This window comes from Pezoporus flaviventris, unplaced genomic scaffold, assembly GCF_033815535.1.
Source record: "Pezoporus flaviventris isolate CSIRO_AGI_PZ_B2104156 unplaced genomic scaffold, CSIRO_AGI_Pfla_v1 ptg000014l, whole genome shotgun sequence".
NCBI lineage: Eukaryota > Metazoa > Chordata > Aves > Psittaciformes > Psittacidae > Pezoporus > Pezoporus flaviventris.
In genome coordinates this window covers 880,474-886,155 of record NW_026892562.1, presented here as the reverse complement: position 1 = coordinate 886,155, position 5,682 = coordinate 880,474, and the positions used below count along the sequence as shown (strand labels likewise).

The following is a 5,682-nucleotide window of genomic DNA, read 5'->3' as shown; positions in this document are numbered from 1 at the left end:
AAATGCATCAGGATAGCGGCTGGCTTCTGGAACACCTGAGAGCAATGAACTTTGAAGCTATACACAGATGGAGTTTTACATGGCTAAGAAACGGTAGATGTCCATGATGTTGGAACAGTTCCAGAGTGCACCATGTGTAGGAGGAGATGCCTAGAACCAGGTGTCTGTCCTGGCACCTCAGGCTCAGGAGTAGAAGCTGGATGCTTGTACTTTTGGAGGTGGTTTCTGGGCTGCCTGAGAGCACCTGAGATGCCCAACACAAGGTTTCTGTTCTGGCACTTTCTGTGTGGCTTAAGGAGCAGGGCCTGGACACTTACAACCAGCACACTTGTTTTTTGGGCCTCCTGAGAGTGCTGCCCTGAACACATTACACAGATGGAGCTTTAAGTGACAAAGCAAATGTGCACTGCCATGTTGATGACTGCACCGGAGCTCACCATCCACAGGAGATGCCCAGCACCAGGTTTCTGTCCCGACACCTCATGCTTAGGAGCAGGGGCTGGATGTTTGCACTCAAGGAACTGGTCTGTGGGTGCCTGAAAAGTCCAAGATGGCAGCCAAAGGAAATCAGACGTTCCTGGGTCTCAGAGTAATTCTAGAGCTAATGTGGTGATACATCAGTTCCAGATCAGGTAATACATGCCAACACTCATCACTGACCCAAGGCTGCCACCTCCTGCCCTGCCGTGCTATGTCCAAGGGTTTCAAACCCAACACTTTCCTCCTAAAGCAGAATACGACCTTACTTACCCGTAACACCATTACCACCTGCCCCGAGGTGGTACCAGAGGTACAGCACGCGAGCACCTGAGCCTTCTGGGTGCTGCTTTCACAGCGGTTTGCGCAAGGAGACAACGACAGACTAGATGGGCAAGAAATTTAATGTACAATGGAGACCACCGCGGGGAACAGGAGCGAAAACAACTGCCTGTTCTCAGGGAAAAGCGCACACCAAATAAATAACTGCTGAACAGACCAGTGTAACCCTCGGGAAAACCCAGCCCTGGCTCAGCACACGGCAGCGAGCGGGGCCGCAGCGAGCCGATGCTTATACAGAAACCTGCCCGTGTCCCAGAGGAGCACACGCCACGTGTTTCTCCAGCAGCAACGCGCCGGGCATCGGGTTTTCTCCTCACCGTGTCCTTTCAGCAGCGTCACCTCCGAGCAGCAGCACCACGACTCAGCTGTGCTGCCGGCCGAAGGGGGGGGGGGGGGCCGTGCCTAGGGGCAATTCCGGCCGCTCCTCAGCAGCTCGGACCCGTTCAACGCAGCCGCTTCTCCACACACGCTGAGTCCGAGCCACGCTGCCGGAAACGGCGCCGCGCGGGGGCCGGACCTTTCCCGGGCGCTTCCCCCGCCCCGCCCCGCGGCACCGCGAGAGCTGCCTGTGCCATCCGCCCGCCCGCGCTGCAGGGAGGAGGCGGAACCGCGCGGGGGCAGGACCCAGCGCTGAGGCTCCTGTCACCGCAGCCAAGGCCCCGCTCGGCAGCAGCGGCAGCTGCGGCTCCTCCCCAGCGCGGCGCGCGGCGCTGCACTGCGCAGAGGCCGGTCCCGGAGCTCAGCCCCGCGGCTTGGAGCGAGGGCAGCGGCTGCGGTCCCCGGGAGCGCTGCCCGGAGAGGGCGCCCACAGATGGGGTGTCGTGACTGAGCAACGGTGCCTTGCCGTGTGGGTGGCTCTGTGCCATCGTGTAGGAGATGCTCTGCACGGGGTTTCTGGCCTGGCACCTTAGGCTTAGGAGCAGGGCCTGAATGTTTGCACTCTGGGAAGCAGCGCTGCCCTGAGCCGTGGGTTTGGTGGGGTCCAGTTGAGAGCCCCGGGGCTGGGCTGTTACGGTCTCGACGGGAACAAGCTGGGCCGAGCAGGCTGCTCGCTCCGGGGTTCGGCCATAGAAAGCATCGCCCCGTGTTCACCATCTCTAAGGAGCCACCGCGGGCAGTGGCCCGCTCTCGGGGCGCTGGCTCGGTATCGGGCAGTTTAGAACCCTGCTGCAGAATTTCCTGTACTGCGCCGAGTGCCTGCGGGACTGGGGACACGCAGGGCCGCGGAGCTGGTCCTGCACAGCTTTCCCTCCGGTTCACTGGTGTTAATGTGGCCTGTGTGGGGAGATGCGGGTGATGTGATGGGGGAGGGAACCGGGAGCTGAGCAGGGGGGGTGTCCGGCTGGTCCTTTCTGGAGGCAGGGAACGCGATTCCAGTCTGTCCGCGCACAGCCGCTTCCGGTCTGCAGCGGCACCAGCGGCTGCCACGCAAAGCCCCGCCGGGAGCCTCAGGGCTTCCGTCAGGGCCGGGGCTTCCCGAGGCCGTTCCCGAGGGCCACAGCCTGAGTTAAACGGGAAGAGAGGAGCGTTCCTGGTGGCAAACAGCGTAGAACAGGTGTTGCGGGCGCTTCAGCTGGAACTCCCCACCAGCTCCGCGTGCTCTGTCCCGGAAGAAAGAAACACCCCCAGGTTGACACCGGGGCTGCAGGGCGCCAGAGGCGGAGCGGTCGGGGTGGAGAGCGGCGTTACACCTATAAAATGAGTGGAGGGCGGAACTATGTCTATAAAAGGAGGGGGTGGTCTCGGAGCTGGGCTCTGGTGGCTCGGCAAGTGCGGGTGGCTGTCGTTCTTGAGGTTCTGTGGGCGCCGGCTCTGAGGCTCCCCTAGAGCGTGGGGTTCGTCCCCGGGAAGGGCACCCCGTGGAGGGTTGATCGTCTGTGCCCATCCTTTACCTATTGTAATGAGGAGGAAAAGGAGTGAACTCCCCGCACAAGCAATTGGACTTGATGCCGTGGGTCCCAAAGACTAGGCTGTATGGGGTAACTCTTGGCACCCCACGGGCGCTTCTCACCGCTTGCCCTCCCTGTGTGTCGTCGCCGAGAAGACTTTGAGATGCAGTTTCTGCTCCCCCTTCACTCGGGGTGATGGGGACCTGCTGGGCACCCTGGAAACCTCGCTCACCTGCAGCTGAGTGGAGTCCTAGAGATGGCAGTGGAGGTGTCAGAGCGATGGCCTCACCTGGAGCCCCAGCCACACACCCTTCCCTATCTGCCCCAGCTCCATGTTTAAGCTCAGGTCAGGGGCTGATTTTCACTTCTCTGAGCGCTGTGTTATACATCTTTAATTATTCTACTAGTGTTAATATTTTATTGCTATATTTATTTTCTGTCCTTATTGCAATAGTGCCGTTGTGCTGCCGTTGACTCCCATTCTAGGTACTGTAGGGTTATGCAGATGGGGGGGGAAATCTCTGGTTTCCTGCTATCCTTAGGTTTAGGTTTGTTTGTCTTCCAGTTTCATTGTCATTTGCCTGCGTTGCCTGAGCTGGTACAAGTATGTGACTTCATAGGGTTTTTGCTTTTATCGGCTGCTAAAAGAAGGCTGGAATGTGTTCTTTTTAAAGCATGCATGTTAGGTTTTGCCCTATGGATTATACCTAGAAATGCTCAGTCTGCTCACAGCATAATGGTAGAGCTTATCCTGATTTCTAGAAAGCTACTTTTTCTCTTTTTAAGCCTAGTTCAGGTTAAAGATGCTCTTCTGGTGACCTGTACCTATGGAGGAGGACCATAGGAGACATCCTGAGAGTAAGGACACTTTTCCCAGTTTCAAGTCAGAGCCCTGGAGCTTCTGTTCTTGCTCTGGATGTGGAGATGTAAGGAAGGTCTGGAGCACTCACTGTCATTCCTGAGATTGCTTTCCTCTATCCTTAATCTGTATGAGGAGGGGAAAAGCTTGCAGTGATAATGGTGGGATGACTATTACCAACTCTGCTATGGGGTCTGGTTTCTGGGGAGGCAGGAACAGGAAAGGCAAAACCCATCATCCCAGATACAAAGGCTGTACAGACTGTCATTTCACCCCCTCGCTCCTGCCATGGAATTTTAGGAGGCAAAGCATGTGTAGATATCCGTGTTGGTGGCACTGTTCCGGAGGTCACCATGTGTAGGTGATGCCCAGCACCAGGTTTCTATCCTGGCACTTTAGGCTTATGAGCAGGGGCTGGACATTGGCACTTAGGGAGCTTGTTTCCTGATTGCCTGGTAGCGATGCCAAGAGAGGCTTTATGCAGATGAAGTTTTATGTGGCTGAGCAGCAGTGCACATGTTGGTGGCGCTGTTCCGGAGCTCACCATGTGTTGGTGATGCCCAGCACCGGCTTTCTGTCCTGGAGCCTTGTATGTGGGAGCAGGGGCTGGATATTTGAACTCGAGGATCTGGGTTCTGCGGAACTGCCTGCAGCAGCAGTACACAGACGGAGGTTTAGGTAGCAAAGCCACCATGCCGGGCCCAGAGAATCAAGAGAAAAGAGAAATGCTGCTAATATCAAGTTTTTAAGGCTGGAGGTATTTTCCAAAAGTTAAAGCCATGTTTCATGCTCTTAAAATATTTTTATTGTGCAAAAAGTATGTAGTCAAATATACATTAACCTACAACTGTATGAGAAAATAACCGAGTCCTCTACTGTTAAAGGAAACTTGTTCCTTTTCACTGTATTCCTGCTGAAAATCTAGCAACTAAAGCTTATGACTAGGCAAATACATTTAGGGTGCTCTCTGGGCATTAGGACGTTCCAGCTGAGGTCATTGGCATAGACAGTATGATGCAGGAGTACTCATGTTCCAAGGCAGCACAGAGCATGGTAAATACACATTGCGCTTTGCTCATCAAAGTCCAGTTCGCTTTGCTTGGCAGCCTCACCAGTTCTTCACAGAAACTATAATTCTCTGGGGATGTTTTCTTGTGAAGATACAAAGGAGGAAACCAGAAATTTAAGTGTGTTTGAATATTTATTTCTTAGCTACCTTGTTCTGTTTCCCCCCCCTGCTCCCCCCCCCCCCCATCAGAGAATGCATTTGTGCTGCTCTAACAATAAGCCTTTTTTCTTCTGCATAATCTGACACAGAAACTTTGCATCCAGTGATGATTATGATGAACTGGGGTTTTCCCTGTGAATTGCCTCCTGGATATACTCTGAAGTGTGGCCTGTCATGATTTACAGAGTTTGCTCCTTTTCCCCCTGGAGGGACTGATACAGGGTTTAGCCACAGTGGAGAGTTGCCCATTAAAATGACAGGGGCCTGGAAGGACACTCGGGGTGCTGTGTTCGGAGCTGAAGTGTAATAGGCTGTTAACAGTCATGGAGGCACCTTTTTCAAGGGCCATTTATCTTGAAGGAAGCTTGCTATGTGTCCTCTCAAGTAAGAGTTGGCTCTTTGTTTAAAAGAAGGGAAGCCTTCTCTTTAGAGAACCTTGTTGTGTCAAGTGATGCTCAGTGATGTGTATGTGCATCCAGCAGTCTAACTCCTCCATGGCGGTGTGACAATAGGGTGAGAGAGCAACCAGTTGTTTTTATACCTGTTTTCTATTGTCTGAATTACAGTTGCATCCAGAAGCATCAACTGAAATGGACGCTCCCACACAGACTGAAATAGGCCCCCAACACAAGGGTGAGCTTCCTCACTGAGAAGACTTCTTCCTTATATCTAGCTAAAATCCCCCTTGTTCTGTCCCTACAAGCCCTTGTCCAAAGCCCCCTCCAGGTTTCTTGTAGCTCCTTTAGGCACTGGAAGGTCTCCCTGGTCTAAGGTCTCCCTGGAGCCTTCTCTTCTCCAGGCTGAACCAGCCCAGTTCTCTCAGTCTGGCTCTAGAGCAGAGCTGCTCCAGCCCTTGCAGCATCTCTATGGCCTCCTCTGGACTCGCT

General features: G+C 54.2%; 1 non-coding gene across 1 annotated transcript; it reads right to left on the bottom strand.

Moving 5' to 3' along the window:
- Window positions 1-578: 578 nt before the first annotated feature.
- On the bottom strand, window positions 579-661 carry LOC133269149 (small nucleolar RNA SNORD45). The gene has a single exon (XR_009743335.1). It is a non-coding gene; the product is annotated as a small nucleolar RNA SNORD45 (small nucleolar RNA).
- Between the last annotated feature and the right edge of the window lie 5,021 nt (window positions 662-5,682).